This window comes from Podarcis erhardii (genome assembly GCF_964252035.2).
Source record: "Podarcis erhardii genome assembly, chromosome: 1".
In the NCBI taxonomy this organism is placed as follows: Eukaryota; Metazoa; Chordata; class Lepidosauria; order Squamata; family Lacertidae; genus Podarcis; species Podarcis erhardii.
Genome location: NC_138497.1, coordinates 95761890 through 95778507, shown reverse-complemented (window position 1 = coordinate 95778507; position 16618 = coordinate 95761890).

The following is a 16618-nucleotide window of genomic DNA, read 5'->3' as shown; positions in this document are numbered from 1 at the left end:
GCTAATAGTAACACCTTGTACTTGGCCAAGTAGCAGATTGGCAACCAATGCAGTTTTCTGGGCAGAGGGTTTAGATGCTGAGAGGGTCTTGTGTCAGCCAGCAATCATGCTGCAGCATTATGCACTAACTGCAGTTTCCAGATCAAGCAGAAGAGAAGTCCACCGCAGTAAGCCAACCTTGAAATAATCAGTGCATGGGCTACTGTGGGCAAGTTCTCCCAGTGTAGGAACGGTCAGTTTTCATACTAGTCACAAGTGGTAAAAGGTATTTCTAGTAACTGATGCTATCCAGACCTCCAGGGGAAAAGCTGGATACAGAAGCACCTGCAGGAAGGATTAGAACAATGACAATACAGTACCCACAATTCTCTGGAAGCAGTCCAGGAGGAGACCAAAGTCAATGGTATCAAAAGTCAAGGAGAAATCCAGAAGCAAGAACAAGATGATACTCCCCCCTGTCCTGCTCTCTCCAAAGGTTATCCATCAGAGTGACCAAGATCAACTCAGTCCCATGGCTAGGCTTGAACCCAGATTGGATTGGTTCTAAATAATCCCACAAGGGCTACACATTCAATGCATAAGAACACAAGAAGAGCCCAGCTGGTTCATCCCAAAGGCCTACCCAGTTCAGCATCCTGTTCTCACAGTGGACCACCAGATGCTTATGGGAAGCCCACATGTGGGATAAGAGCACAACAACACTCCCCACATGTGCTCTCGAGCAACTGGTATTTAGAGGCAAGCAGCCTCTGAGGTGGAGGTAGCTCAAACTCAGGACAAAAGGGAGAAATGTGCTAAGAAGAAAGCACGCTTGGCAAACCCTCACTGTGATCAACTCCCACCCAGAAACCAGTGTCCCCACTGTGGAAGGACCTGTGGATCCAGAATTGGCCTCCACAGTCAGTTATGGACACATTGTTAAAACCGTGTTTATGGAAGACAATCTTACTCGGCTACAAGTGATTGCCAAAGAAGTGCACAGCCATCATGGCTAGTCACCAACAGCCTTATGTTGCATGGATTTGTCTAATCCCCTTTTAAAGCCATCCAGGTTAGTAGCCATTTGCAGAATAATATTAATAATAAATCATAGGATCACAGCTAACTTTGTTCTCTATTATCTGCCCACCTATGGATTGGAAACTGTTGCACCATCTTCTTAATTTGGTTCACAGATATTCCTGATGCTGTTCCCGTCTGCATCCATTCATCTGTGTGGACCTCATATTAGGAAAGAAGTCCCCTTTTATGTTGATATGCTCCTGCTATATGCATGTTGTGCTGCGCATGCCATGCCAGTGTGTTTGAGCTCTCCCTGTGTTTCACTCAAGGATTAGTTAGCCAGAAGTCCATTCCTGTGTCTTCTCCACTTTCCCCTGCATTTGTGTCTACCACATTAAGCTGCTTAGACAACATGTCTGTTAATGGTCATGTTTTTGGCCTTCAGACATGACTGTTCTGACAGGCATGCAACTCAAATAGCATTCATTGATTGTGGCCCTTTGATTTGGGGCTAGGGGGGAATCACAAATAGATTGTGAGTGCTGGTGAATATAGTATGAAAGCTGTGAATTATGGACACCAGGTTTCCAACAGATGTTTCTGCCCTGTAATAGAAGCCGATTTAACAAGTTTGCTTACAGCTGGTTTGGGATATTTGGGGCCTCATGGAATACAGTTACCTGGAAGAGTTGTTTTCATTCATATATATATATATATATATATATATATATATATATATATATATTTGCTTTCGTAGATTTTCACGGGTACAGGAATGCAGGTTTTGGTGTCCTCGGGTGTCTTCCCGTGTAAAAGTTGGGGTGTCTAGGCGACGTTTCGACGAGGTCTCACTCGTCATCTTCAGGCTGGTGCTTTCGGCTTCTTGTTACTGGAACAGAGCAGGATCTCAGTGTTTGAGTTCCTATAAATACTGTAGAGGGGGTGTGGTGTATAGCCTCCAATGTTCTGGGCAGAGAGGAAGTTCCCAGGCTAGTGTGCCTTTTCTTCTTTTGTTCCTTAATTACTTGAGAGATATCTTGAGTGATTTCTTGAGTGATATCCTGAGTACCACTTAGGTGGGTCATTAGGTGTGGATTAGTTGTTAAAGTCTTTGTGTCTTGACCTCTTGAACTTTGTGAAGAGTTTTCCTGAGAAGATGGCTGTACTGTACTTAGTTGTGCTCTGGCTTGGCTTCGTGTATAGGGGCGAGCTGTGGTTTTGTGGCTTGTGTCAGCCAGATCTGTGTAGGGATTGCAGGGGGGTGCAGCATCCCCCTGCAATGGCACCTCCGGATGCTGCACCCCCCTGCAATCCCTACACAGATCTGGCTGACACAAGCCACAAAACCACAGCTCGCCCCTATACACGAAGCCAAGCCAGAGCACAACTAAGTACAGTACAGCCATCTTCTCAGGAAAACTCTTCACAAAGTTCAAGAGGTCAAGACACAAAGACTTTAACAACTAATCCACACCTAATGACCCACCTAAGTGGTACTCAGGATATCACTCAAGAAATCACTCAAGATATCTCTCAAGTAATTAAGGAACAAAAGAAGAAAAGGCACACTAGCCTGGGAACTTCCTCTCTGCCCAGAACATTGGAGGCTATACACCACACCCCCTCTACAGTATTTATAGGAACTCAAACACTGAGATCCTGCTCTGTTCCAGTAACAAGAAGCCGAAAGCACCAGCCTGAAGATGACGAGTGAGACCTCGTCGAAACGTCGCCTAGACACCCCAACTTTTACACGGGAAGACACCCGAGGACACCAAAACCTGCATATATATATATATATATATATATATATATATATAATTTCACCCTGATCTACTTTTTCTTTTAATGTTTACTTCTGGTGACATGAGGGTATTTTCACCCACACCCCTGAACAAAGAGACAAACAACTTGTCATCGAGTTAACCAGGGCCACAACTTCATTAACGTTCAACATAACAGAGATCTGTAACTTCTGGCACTGTAGCAACAGGGCAGGTCCTGTTTATGCATCTGCCCAGCCTGATCCAGAGCCAGCCCAGACACTAATCAAAGTGAGGCCACTGCTTCAAGCAACAGAGGCCCCCCTAAGCAGCACTCCTGCGGGCCCATCTCCCTTGCCATCTCCACCAGTGCCAGAGAACCAGCACTGCCATCAGCGCCAATTTCGGACAAGGTCGTATCTATTTTTGCGTGAGATCTCACACAAAATTGGCACAATCTTGCCTAGAATCATCACCACCCAGCAGCATCAGAACAGGCAGGAGATCTTCCTGAGTCACTACGCCTCCCACGCCCCACAGCCCTAGGTGTGCCTGTCCTATTAGCTCATGGGCCCCACAGCCATCTTGGCAAATCTTCACTTCTCACCTACATTCCTCCTTATAGCTGTTATTTTCCTGCACAGCTCGGCTGCCGTGACTAAACTAACCTACTAGCTTATTAAACACTCACTGGCAATCAGTATCATCTGTGGCCAAAGTAAACTGTGTAGTGTAGGCAAAAAAACCCAACCCCAAACCCTCATTTCCAGCATTAATATGTTTTATCGTGGCGGGGGAAATCTTGCATTGCACCTTTCCTAGCCGTTCCTACACCTTGACACAATGTGTGGGTGCAAAGCCTGCTGGCAAAGAGGCTCTGGCCAGGGTGGAGCAGGCTTCTATAGGCCTTGCTAACTCTGTTCGGTGTGATAAGATGCTACTGGCAATAGGAGATGCTACATGTGATGCTTACATGCCCCCAGGGATGCTGGAGGAATTTAACCTTCATGAATTCCAGTGTGAACTGATCTGATTCTCACCTCTGGACTAATGAGTGGATCAGCATGCAGCTCTCTGAATGTCAGCACTGCAGTTCTGGGCTCCAAAGATGTACCAAAATGCATAGGGAAATTTGCATACTGGGATAAATGCATTTAGCAATGCACACTCTAATAGAAAATGCATTTGAGAATGCCTGCTTTGAGGGAAAATGTGCTGAAGTAATGAGAAAATTGGTAGATTTGTGTGCACTTAAAAAAAAAACCCACACAAATAAATGTGGAAATTGGGTGGAAGGGACTTATGAATGAACACATACAAAACTGATATGAACCAGAAACAGACTGATCCCGCTGGCATACATGTCACACCCCTGATGTATTGTAAGCCACCAGAAACAGATTTACTGCCTATAGGCAATTGCAGGGTATATAGGTGTAGGTGTGAGTGAGTAAGAGATAAGAGAACTCTTGGGCTACCCAGACAACAAGACAGCCCACCTGACCTCCCTGATGTGGTCCAAAGGAAAGCAGAGCAATACGTTTGTCACCAGCTTGGCTGCAGGACTTGCCAGAAGGAGGCATATAAAGCATCTTAGGGCCTCCACTCCAGATTTGTGTAGAGTTTACCCCTGAGCCTTTTCTTCTCCCAAATATTTCCTACAAATGCACACTATTTCTCCACCACTTTCCTAACTGCAAAATGATAAGGGGGAGGGAGGGTTAAGTGGATTTCTTGTACCAGGGCGCTTTAATCCTCTCTATAACTGCGCCAACCTAAATCTCTGGCAAAATATATACTGACAGTCTGGAGGAGGCTTATGTGATAAGCATCAGGCTTTTGAATTCATGGCAGGAACTATTGGAGTGGATTTGTAAGTGATCAGTTTTAGCTGTAGGTTGTATTACTCTACCTCACTGTTGCTTGTGAAACTTAATGGGGCATAAATCTAGAGCTTTTGACTTCCTCTCCCTTTCTTTATCCCTACGACAAAGCCTTTCTCAAGCTGATTCTCTTAGTATAATATGGGTACCAGGTGCGAGAGGGAAAAGGCTTGAAGAAAGGCCACACTTGACCTATTGAAAATGCTTTCCAGAGTGTGTGCCTCCAGTGAAATTTACAACACTTTTGCCTTGCACTCGAGGCTGAAGAGGCCCTGTAGCTGGTGAGCAGATGCTTGTGCAAAACGATTGCTCAATGATACATCACTATTGTTAAAATAACAGAGACTTGGGGAACCTTAAAGACTAATAAATGTGTTATTATGGCACTCCATCAACTACTTGAAATAATTTGCATACACAGACAGAGAGAGGGTGTGGAGAAAAGGAAAATATAAAAGAATTTTGCTTTTGTGGTTTTGCAGGGGTTGGGATTTTAGTGAGGACTATATAAGGCCTTGCTGCCCTAGATCCTTTGAGAGGAAGGGTGAGATATAAGTTTAATAGATAGATGGAGAGAGAGAGAGAGAGAGATGATATAGATAGCTTTGCCTCAGTCAACCTGGTTATACAGAAAAAAATCCAGCTCAAGTTAATTTGTCTCATGTCATAGCCAGCATCCTGTAACATTTTGAATGACTTAAAATTGCAGGAAGCCTAGGAGCACTTGGGACCAGTGCAATGTTCTTGTTGAAGTTTAAAGGGCCCTTTTAAAAAGTCTAGAAAGACTTACTTTTAACTTTTTTTAAAATAATCAACCAGGTGCTCCATAGGTGTTTGGTTTCAGTGAAGGCTTGGAGCAATCCAGGGTTGTCAGGGGCATTTGGCAGGAAAGCGGCTGGGGTCTGCTTCAGCAGTGTGTTCCTCAGAGTGAATGTGCTAAGGAAGAAGAACCCAGCAGAATTGAATTCTTTGCACTACAGCTGTTGAGCAGTGGTTCCAATCCTATGAGTTGCCAGGAGGGTGTTTTTCAAGAGCTTTCCCCACAAGGAAGTCTTTTGTGAAGCAGCACCCCACACCCTCGGGGTGAACTTAAATCTTGTTCCTAACAATGGTCTCTTGATATTGTGGTCTTCAAATATTAGCTGATTAGATATCTAATAATCATGCTATCCAGCAATCAAAATACATTGGCTTCTCTCAGAGACAAGTCCTCCCCCCCCCCCCCCGCAAAAAAAACCCCTCTGTTTTATAAGGGAAAGATAGACTGTCTCTTAATGTCCAAGGTTTTAGGTAAATTCTTTATCCATTTCTGAAGTGGCAGTCTGAAATCACCAATGAACCAGGAGTCAGTAGTGGCGTTTTCCTTTCTGTGTGGCTCCAAGATTGTTGCTGCTCAGAGATCCTCAAACCACTTAAACTGTATGAACTATGGCTCCTACTTCATTCAACCATCTCTACAAAAAGTATTTGACTTTTATTTTTAAGGCCTAACTTGCTGGGAAGCTTTTCACACTCGGTGGGCAAGACTAGACATTAAGTTAAATCACAGAATTGGAAGGTACCACGAGGGTCATCTAGTCCAACCTCCTGCAATGCAGGAATCTTTTGCCCAATGTGGGGCATCATTTTGCATTTTAAAAACCTGCACATAAGGTGCAAAGTTGCATTTAACATAAGCTGCAGTTTGGCCCTCAGACAGACGATATAAAACTTGCACATTTTAAAGTAGATAAAGTGTGGCAATATCAAATTCATTAAACTTAATGCCCTGAGATTAAGCCATGTTTAGTTGTTCTAAACATTTCCTTCTTGCTGCAACAGTTTTGGTTGATCTTTCGAATGCACCCAAAAGTCTAATCTTGCTCCACACAAATACTTGGCTCGCCACATCTTGTATCCCAGACTTCAGAGCAAAACCACTCCAGTGGTTCATGGCAAAAGAATATTTTATAGAAAAAAGGAACAGAAGTAGTTAAAGGAAGCTAGATTAGACTTTGGCCTGTACAAACTTTCTTTTTCAAAAATAAGAACTTCGGAAAGAAAGGTTTGTAAATGTGGAAGTAAAAAGAAGGTTATATAAAGATGGGGGAACTCTGGCAGAACAAAGAGGGCCTGGCATTTGAGTACTAAGCAGGGACCTGCCAGCTGACTGTGTGTGCCTTTGGCAAACGATCTGAAAATATTGAGCAAGAGAGAGTTTCCAGTTAAATCTAATGCTAGATTAACCCCCCTCCCCCTGCATGTAAGTGTGTGTAAAAGAGACAGACAGACAGTAGCAGGCAGCCTGTCTCTCAGCACATTATATCAATCAAAACAGAAATTATACTTCTTTGTGCTTTTTTATTGGAAAGAGACAGTAGATATTTGCTTTGAACTTCCTGCCAACATTCAGAAAAACTGGAGTTTGGGTCAAATGTTGCAGTTCTGGAAATTTCAAACCCTGCTTTAAAGATTCTGACAGTGCTGAAAAGTAAGTTGTGGTCTAGAGCTCTGGGGACAAGGGGAACTACTCTGAGGGTATGTGGAAAGCACACGCAGGTGCCCTCTGTTATAAGGAGAGTTGAGTGCAAATTTGGAAGTTGTATTTTTCAATCCTTCATTGAAGTAAGGATCACAACCACGACCATCACCACACTCTGCTGAGAGAGGACAAGCCTCCGCCCCCTCCAGTTTGGGGGGTGGAAGTTGCTGCTTACCTCAACTGATCTTGTAGAGTGGCTGGACATTTTTCTATCCCCTCCCCCTCATTTTTTAACTTTTAAAAAAGCCCAGTGCCACTTATAGTGGCATGTGGTTCTTCCCATAGCAAGGGGGAAATGGAAACCCCACAGCCACCTTAGAGCTCCATTCCTCATTACTACCTCAGTAAGGTAAGCAATAACCCACACCCCTTGAATGTTTCAGACATGTTTCTCCCCATTCCACAAAAAGCAACAGAAAATTCGCCCTATTTTCATGTCGCTGCGAGAGAGGTTATTTTCAGGAAAATAAAGGTCAGGTTTTAGTCCAGCCGCCATGAGAAGTGATGGCCAGTACACAGTGGTGTATATTTGGTCATGTGAGGATGGGATGGGAGAGAGAGAAAGTTACAATTTGTTCCTTTTCCATCTACAGTTGTTGTGTCCAAAGATGGCTGCATTGCGTCCATGATTGCTTTCTATACAGAATACCATTTCCATTTTCTTTTCACTCCCATGAATGAAAGTGCTGTGTGACAGATACCCTGGCTGCTTGCCTGCATTCAGCAGTCAGGAAGATGCACATACACTTCCTGACACTTGGATCTGGAACTGCTCACAAAGCACCCAACAAACGGTCAGAGCTGATGGGATACAGGTGAGCATCCAGAAACCAGAGGCCTTCCTTCTGGGTATTGTCAGCCAGAAGGTGCTAAAGAAGGACCGAACATTCTTTATGTATGCAACAACGGCAGCAAGGATACTCATCGCAAAAAACTGGAAAACTCAAGATCTACCCACACTGGAAGAGTGGCAGATGCAGCTGATGGACTATATGCAACTGGCCGAGATGACTGGCAGAATCCGTGATCTGGGAGAAGAGAAGATGGAGGAAGACTGGGAGAAATTCAAGATGTATCTACAAAAACATTGTAATTTGGTTGAATGTTAAGAAGGATGCTAGATTATAAAAAAATGGCCACCACTAAATTAGATTTAAATTTGATGATAAGTGAGACTAAAAGAAAATATAAAAATTTTTTAGAAGAAGTGCTAGATTATATTTGAATGAGTGGACATGAGATTGTAAACAAGTTGATAATTTGTTTGGAAAAAACTTTTAACGATGTAAATGGGAGCGGGAGACGCGAGGGAGTCCAAAGAAGTGATGAAATTATGTTTGTGACAGAAGTAAGATTGTTTATTGTTTGTGCATTTATATTTAAAAACTTTAATAAATATTTATTAAAAAAAATAAAAAAAATTACAGGTGAGCATCCAAGCCAGACTACTCAGTTCACCACTTTGAACTGTGTCATTTGGGATCCTCCTTACTCCTCTGCTCTCTCAGGCTAAGGTGAACAGTTAATATCACTCATGTATAACTGTGTATTGTCACCTATGAACATCCTTGCACTGTGGCCTTATTTTAACCATCGCTACATGAAATAGCTCCCAATTATTTTTCTATGTCTTCTGGGAAACTGAGGCTTACTGAGGCCAGCTACGCAGAAACTGGGATTTGAACAGAGGTCTGCCACCTCTGTCATAAATCCAGCTAACTGTCCACAGAACCAAGCTTCTTTTATATGGTGGTATCTCCTGCAACAATAGCATCAGTACAAGCAACTGTTTCTGTGAATAGAGAATAAATTAGTGGAATTCAGTGACTAACACAGAGATATTAGATGGTTTGCCTGGACCCAGAGACCTGCAAGCGTCCTGATGTGCACACCGAGATCGCATGTGAATAAGTAGCCATATGTAGGGAACAGTTACTCCAATAAAGGCAATGGATAAGTTTCTGTGTACACAGGAGCTCCATGTGTGGTCACATTAAGCTGAAATGTGGGAGTGCACGTTGTGAAAAGTTTTGCCTCACAACGAAACATCACCTCATGTAGCTGATTTTTCAGGTGGGGTAAAGTAGGGTTGCCATATTTCAAAAAGTAAAAACCAGGACACCTCAAAAGTTACTGAGCTTTTTTTAGGAAGACCCCAACATTTTAAAGGAAAAACAGAGAGCGATTGACTTGCCTAAAATCCAGGACAAAGTGCCGCCTTTTGGAAATTCCCCTCAGACGTCAATTCCGCCTTAGACATCCTGGCAGCCCTAGACAGGAATGACCATGCTCCTCTCACCCCTGCCCAGCCAATCAGATCTGTCTCAGTTAAAAGGCGAAAGATTTATACGATCTGAAGAGAAACCAGAAACCTACTCTCAGCAGCCAGAAGCATCATAGCCAGACACTGGAGAGACTTGTCAGGAGTAAGCATGGACCAATGGTACCAAATAGTATGGGAAACAGCCTTACTAGAAAAATTAACCAATAAACTTAAACTGATACAGGGACAAATAGAAGAAGACGCCTTCACCCCGGTATGGCTCCCCTTCATCACATACACAGCCCAACAAGACAACGACAAAAATCCACCAACAGCATACAAATCAATATGGCTAACCTGACCCAAAAAACCCACCCACCCCACTCACACATGAAAACAAAGATCACCACAGCCAATCACAAACAAACAACCACAGCCTAGGCCAACCCCAACCTCTCTCACCACCAAAGGAACACAAGTGAATAGCAAAAAACCTATACAAGCGACATTGACACAAAACCCCACATATATTAAGTAAAATGGAAACATTGCCACCTGATGCCACCCCCCCCCCTCACCTCTCCCCCCTCCACCTCTCCCCCCTTTTCTTCCAAATGTCTCAACAAACAAAATTGATCTGTAAAAAAATGTTACATGCAAAAAAGAGAGACATTGCACATACTTTTATAGACCAAGAAAATCTTTAATAAAAATACATTAAAAAAAAAAAAAGATCTGTCTCAGTAAATGAGGTTAGTGCTTAAGCAATATCCTAACTCTAGATACTTTACAGTGGTACCTCAGTTTAAGAACAGTCCGGTTTAAGAATGATTCAGTTTACAAACTCTGCAGAACCAGAAATAGTGTCCCAGTTTGAGAACTTTACCTTGGACTAAGAACAGAATCCGAATGGTGGAAGGGCACCGGCAGCAGGAGGCCTCATTAGGGAAAGCGTGCCTCAGTTTAAGAATGGATTCAATTTAAGAGTGGACTTCCAGAATGGATTAAGTTCGTAAACCAAGGTAGCACTGTATTTTATGTTATCACCTTCCTAAAATTTGCTGGTTATGTGGCCACTTCTCTGTTTCTAAGAGCAGGAATCGTGTTGTTGTTTTAAATGACAAAGAAGCAGCATCCGATAAGAGCACTGATCTGTGAAGACCAGTGAGGAAGCGCATCCCTGCTCACAATCGCATCAGAGATGGTGTGTCTCATGAGTAGAATTGCTGGGGATGTGAAGCAGGAGAGGGCTATGGCACTCCTGTTCTGTATGATGCATTGGATTGGCCACAATGTGTAAATGCACCTGTGACCCAATCCATCAGGTTCCTTGTTGTGTTCCTAAAGATTACAGGACTTTTTGGAAAACTTAGCTTTCTCTCATTTTTGTGCCAAAGTACCCATCGTATCTTCTGCCAGGGCAAACTGCTGCTGGGTTTAAGGGTATTAAGTAGAAATAGCTTCTAACGCTTTCAGTGGAATTAAGATCATAAAAAGATCTCTACTGGGCCAAACCAATCTAGTCCAGGCCAACTAGATGCATACAGAAATACCACACTCAGGACCTGAGCACAACAGCCCTCTCCCGCTGTTTTTCCCTGGCAAGCACCATTCAGGGGCTTTTATGTCTATGATCCGGGAAGTAGACTATAGCCATCATGGTGACCAATTGTCATTGACAGCTTTATCTTCCATGAATTTATGGTGGCTCACCGATACATAAAGAGATTCATCTGTTGTACATGTTCAATAAGGTGAGTGTTGCTTTGCTTTGGCAATTTGGCTCTGCTGGGCGAAGTAATTACAAAGCAAATATTGAAGAAGGAATATTTGTTCTGCCAAGTCAGATCATCGATCCTTCTAGCTCAGCATTGACCACAATGATGAGCAGTGGGTCTCCACAGGCTTCAAGGCAAGTGCCTTCCCCAGCCCTACCAGGCTAAATCTGAGACCCTTTGCATGCAGAACATGGGCTCTCTGCCACTGAGCTATGGCCATTTCAGCATTTATCACAGCCCTGTGGAGGAGCAATTTTTAAACCCTTCCATGCAGATCATTTTCAAGCACACCACAGTTTTTTGTTTTGTTTATACAGCACCTTAAAAGTGCTCTGCAAGCCGTTTCTTCCCACCTCCCCTCTCTAGCCCAAGCAAACAGGTTGTTAGAATATAAAGCCAGCGTCCCAGCGGGGGAGAGATTTGAAGTGGCAAATGTGCCTGAGAGGGATAAGTGAGATCCTTGGAGGAGGAACTGCAGCAACAAAGAATGGCAAATGTGCTTCTTTCAGATAGAGGCAGGCTGCAGGGGATTCCCTGCATACGGAGTGCCAAGGCTGTTCAGAACACCAGTGATGTGGACAAAAGAGCCAGGATAATATCAGGCAGCTATCAGTGACAATGGAAAGGCCATCCTATGTATTCTCAGTGCAATGGGGGTGGGGGTGGGGGGTGCAGTGTAAGGCCATGGCTCAGGGATTATAGAGCGTTGCTTTGAGTAAAGGCCACTTCAGAGGCTCTAGGATGAAGGCAACATATTTCTGATAAGGAGATAAAGGCAGTTGATTAAATGAATGTTGGAATTAATTATTTTAAAAATATGTATCCAGTTCTCATTTCATAACTATATTTACAGGGATACTGTTATAGTATAACAGCTCAATCAGGCAGCCAGAGTGGTGTGTGTGTGTGTGTGTGTGTATGTATACACACACACACTTAATTTTCATATCATAAGTATATGTACAGGGTTACAGTTATAACATAACAGCTCTGTCAGACAACCATAGGGTTGGTGGTGATCAGCACATTCAGCTCTTCTGAAAGCTGTCACTCCTCCCCTCTTTGATGCACACCATCAAAATAACGTATTAAATGGCCAAGTGTTGTCAATGGTACCATTTTCTCATTTGTTGCTTCTAAATATTTATTTATTTATACATACATACATACATACCCCACCCATCTGACTGGGTTCCCCAGCCACTCTGGGCGGCTCCCAACAGAATATTAAAAACACGATAAAACATCAAACATTAAAAACTTCCCTAAACAGGGCTGTCTTCTGTCTTCTAAAAGTCAGATAGTTGTTTATTTCCTTGACATCTGATGGGAGGGCGTTCCACAGGACAGCTGCCACAACCAAGAAGGCCCTCTGCCTGATTCCCTGTAGTTTCCCTTTTCACAGTGAGGGAACCGCCAGAAGGCCCTCGGCACTGGATCTCAGTGTCAGGGTTGAACGATGGGGGTAGAGACACTCCTTCAGGTATATGAGGCGGTTTAGGGCTTTAAAGGTCAGCACCAACACTTTGAATTGTGCTCAGAAACGTACTGGGAGCTAATGTAGGTCTTTCAGGACTGGTGTGATACGGTCTTGGTGGCCACTCTCAATCACCAGTCTAGCTGCCACATTCTGAATTAATGGTAGTTTCCGGGTCACCTTCAAAGGTAGCCCCACATAGATCACACTGCAGTTACTTCATTCTCTTTTAAAACTCTGCTTGTGTCTGGCCAACCAGCAGAGCTCTCGATAACCTGACTGAGAAGTTGTTAAGCTGTCTCTGTGCTGTACATCACCTCCCAAACTGTGGGTTGTAGGTTTTGCTCCAAGATGTTTACATTACTGAGAAGGCTACTCCTGGAATTTCAGCATCCTGAGAGACTGTTCAAGTTCTCTCTCTTATGCTGTTTTTAATTGGCATGGATTTATTGAACTTGTTGTTGTTGTTGTTATTGTTATTTGGGCTCAGTTTAATTACACAATGCAAAAAGTCCTGAAAAGGTTAATATTATCAGAAAGAAAACAGCATGGCTACTGTGCAAGGGCTATCCCCCCCCCCCCTTTTGTGGGTTGCTGAGAGCTGGTGAATATAATTTATTTAGACTCCCCTAAGGCTTGATAATATTGCACAAAAATATCTATTAAAGAAAATTGTTAAATGGTTAATTAAGAGCTAAAAGTTCTGTCATGGATTAAAATGAAGAGATAAGGACAAAAAAAAAGAGCGAGAAAAGAACAAATGACCACTTTGCTGTATGAAACAGCAATATAATGGAGTACCCAATGGGACAAACGTTATAGCTGGTGTTATTAATCAATTTGTAGAGCATAAAAATTAGTGAAAAGCAGCTGCAGCCTTATGAAATACATAGCAAAACTAGAACACCACCAGAATATTGGCAGATGGAGTTCTCTGTCCTGTGATGTAATTTGCTTGGGAATGTGCACATTAAACTGTTTTTGCACTCTGATGAGATGTGAATTAGTTGTAAACTTCTCTGATCTTAGTGTCATTGTGGATGGGCAGTTCAATGAAGACATCTCTTCAAATTCAATAGAGAAAGGCAGTCAAGAGTCTAAATTAGATGTTAGGCTACATGAAGAGGGGAATGGATATAGTGCAGAAAATATGATTCTATTATACAAATCAATGGGGCAAACTCCATTTTTGAAAGCAGCATTTAATTTGTTCACCTAATCTAAAAGGGAAAAGGTCGCTGCAGAAATGCCAAAAATATGTGTGGTCTTTAGAAGCAGGAGAGACCTGTATCTATGCAACAGAAACTTTGTCTTTTAAAAAATGGAGCAGTATGTTAGTATTGTATCATTGTGACTAGAAACGAAGGGCTTACAGTATTTTTGTTATTGTCATGATGTGTAAAGTAAACACTGCCTGTTTTAATTTGGCTGTTTGTACTTGGTTGGATTCTTCATCACAATAACTGTAAACAGTGCTATTTTTCTAGAAAAAATACAGTGTTATTTTTCTAGAAAAATAGGTTCCTGAACTCACTATGAATACCTCCCTTGTTCTCTTATAATGGCGATGGAGCCCATCTGAGAGGTGCCAGTGAGTTCTGGCTGGAAAAAAAGCCCTGACTGTATGCCCATTTTACAGATGGGGAGATGATGAGAAAGACATTCAAGGCCACCTTGGGAGAGGTGGGGTTTACATTCAGGTTTCTGGACTCAATGTATGCTGAACTTGGGGTGGGTAGTTAGGCACTGGCAAAGAAATAGGATATCTCACTTTTTTAAGGAACACAGGGTGGAATTCCAACCAGTAGAAGCACTGTACAAAGATTTCTGCTTGCAAAACAGGGCTTCCATCCCTCCGCTGCTGCCATGTGCACCCTACACCTCCCCCAATGGCTCTTGAGAGACGAAGAAAAACCCCAGAACAGCACATGGGAGAAGCAGAGGGGCGATCTGTCCATCTAGAAAGCTCAAATGCTTGCACAGGCAGAACAACTAGAAGAGGACTGAATTTCCCGCCCCCTTTATCTTCTCCAGCTCTGGTGCATACAACTTCCTTCCTCCCTTTCCTGTTCCTGCTCCTCCTTTTTCTTCTGTTATTGATCACCCAGTGCCAGTACAATGGATTTATCTTCCTCAAATTGAGCCCAGATGGCACATTGCCCTGCTATGCCGAACAAAGTATTGGGCTTACAGAGTGGGAGATATGTATAGGATTGCTCTGCACCTAACCATACCTAAACATGAGCTATACATATAGTAACAGAAAGTATTAGTGTGCATATATGATTGCCACAGTTCCATTTCCTTTTTTAAAAAACCCATCAAAGTAAATTCAAATTTAGACATACATAAACAACCTTCTCATTGAATGTCCTTCTGGACTTCAAGGTCCCACCTGCGTCTGATATTCTCCCTTCAGCAACTGATGCTTTCCTAGAAGAAACTGGGAGGGAAATTAGAAGATTAATAGACATCATCCTCATCAAATCATTTAATATATGTATACCATTTTGAAAATTAGGTCATGGGAGGGTGGGAAAATAGTGATTCATTAAAAGGCTGAGATGCAGAATTGCCTCATCATAAATTCCAAGTCATCTGTTTTTCTCTATTGTCATGGCAATGAATCACCATCACTAATAAATTGGGTAGTCAAATAACATCTTATACTATCTGGATAAACTGGTTGCCACCTGACATCTGTCTTCATTAGCAGGGTAGTAATAAAATTAATGAAAAACACTTAGCACGCAATAGTCAAGCTAAGCCAAGTTGCCTTTAAAAGCTCTGCGGGAGATTCTGTGATGAAGAATCTTCTTCTCAAGATGCTGCATCATTGTACAAAACTGCGCAGTTGAGTTGAAGGTTGATGGCTGTATGTGCGGTTCCAAAGTGGATCAAGATTCCTGCAATGCCACAAAGGAATAGGGTAACATATTAGAACAGGCTTGTATTTATTAGCAGGCAGCCAGTTGCCAGAGACTATGATCTTTTGCTTTTGATGAAAAGGTATAAATCTCCCAAATAAAGTCATTGTGGAAGTCTTAAAACAGAACTTTGATCATTAATTGCATTAATGTGGGCTCATCTCTTCTTAAAACTGTCAGTTCAATTCTAACCAAGGTCAGAAAATTTATTTATTTATTTGACATACTTTTGTGCTGACTTTCAGGGCTAAGCTCTCCCAAGTGGCTTATAAAAGACAATTAGCTGCATATACAGAAGAAACACACAAAGATTTTCCAGGAACACTGTGCTTTCAAATGATTTCCAGTTCTTGCAGTGTTTCCAGATCCACAGTGATCGTCATGTTTACCCATCCACCTGCGATCCATTCTTTGCCTATCCACCAAAATTATCTTTGGGCCTTATGCCTTCCTCCATGCCACCTCAAATCCAACTCCTGCCTTTGATGGTCTAAGCCCTCGGTCCATGGAAATGTTTTTTCTGCTGGTGGGAAAGATTTTGAAAATTGGACCCTTTTAGCTGTGATTAAACTACCTTGACTTCCTGTTGTCCAAAGCCCTTCATATCTGCATGACAGGCAGTGAATTCAGCAAGACATGGATTGAGTGAGCACAAGGGAGCAGTCGCTTCTTCTCCCTCTGTCAGCCTCAGCAATGGCAGCTGGTATGTAGGCACGACAGAGGTGAACTTCAGTGCTGCCTCCTATCCCTTTGATGAACTCTGCAGTGGCAGCAGGTAAATATTAGTGTATGGGCTCTGGCTACTGCAGGAGATTATATCCCTGACTGGTGATTGATCATTGACTAAAGCTGATGGGAAACCAGTTTCACAAATCCATTATAACGAAGTTGTTTAGTTTCATCGTTGTGAAATTTATAAAATATTAGTAGAAATGGAGGATCAAGAAGATCATTTAAAAGTGGTGTGGGGAAAGGAGACAAAAGGGCAGATAGATAGTCAAAGC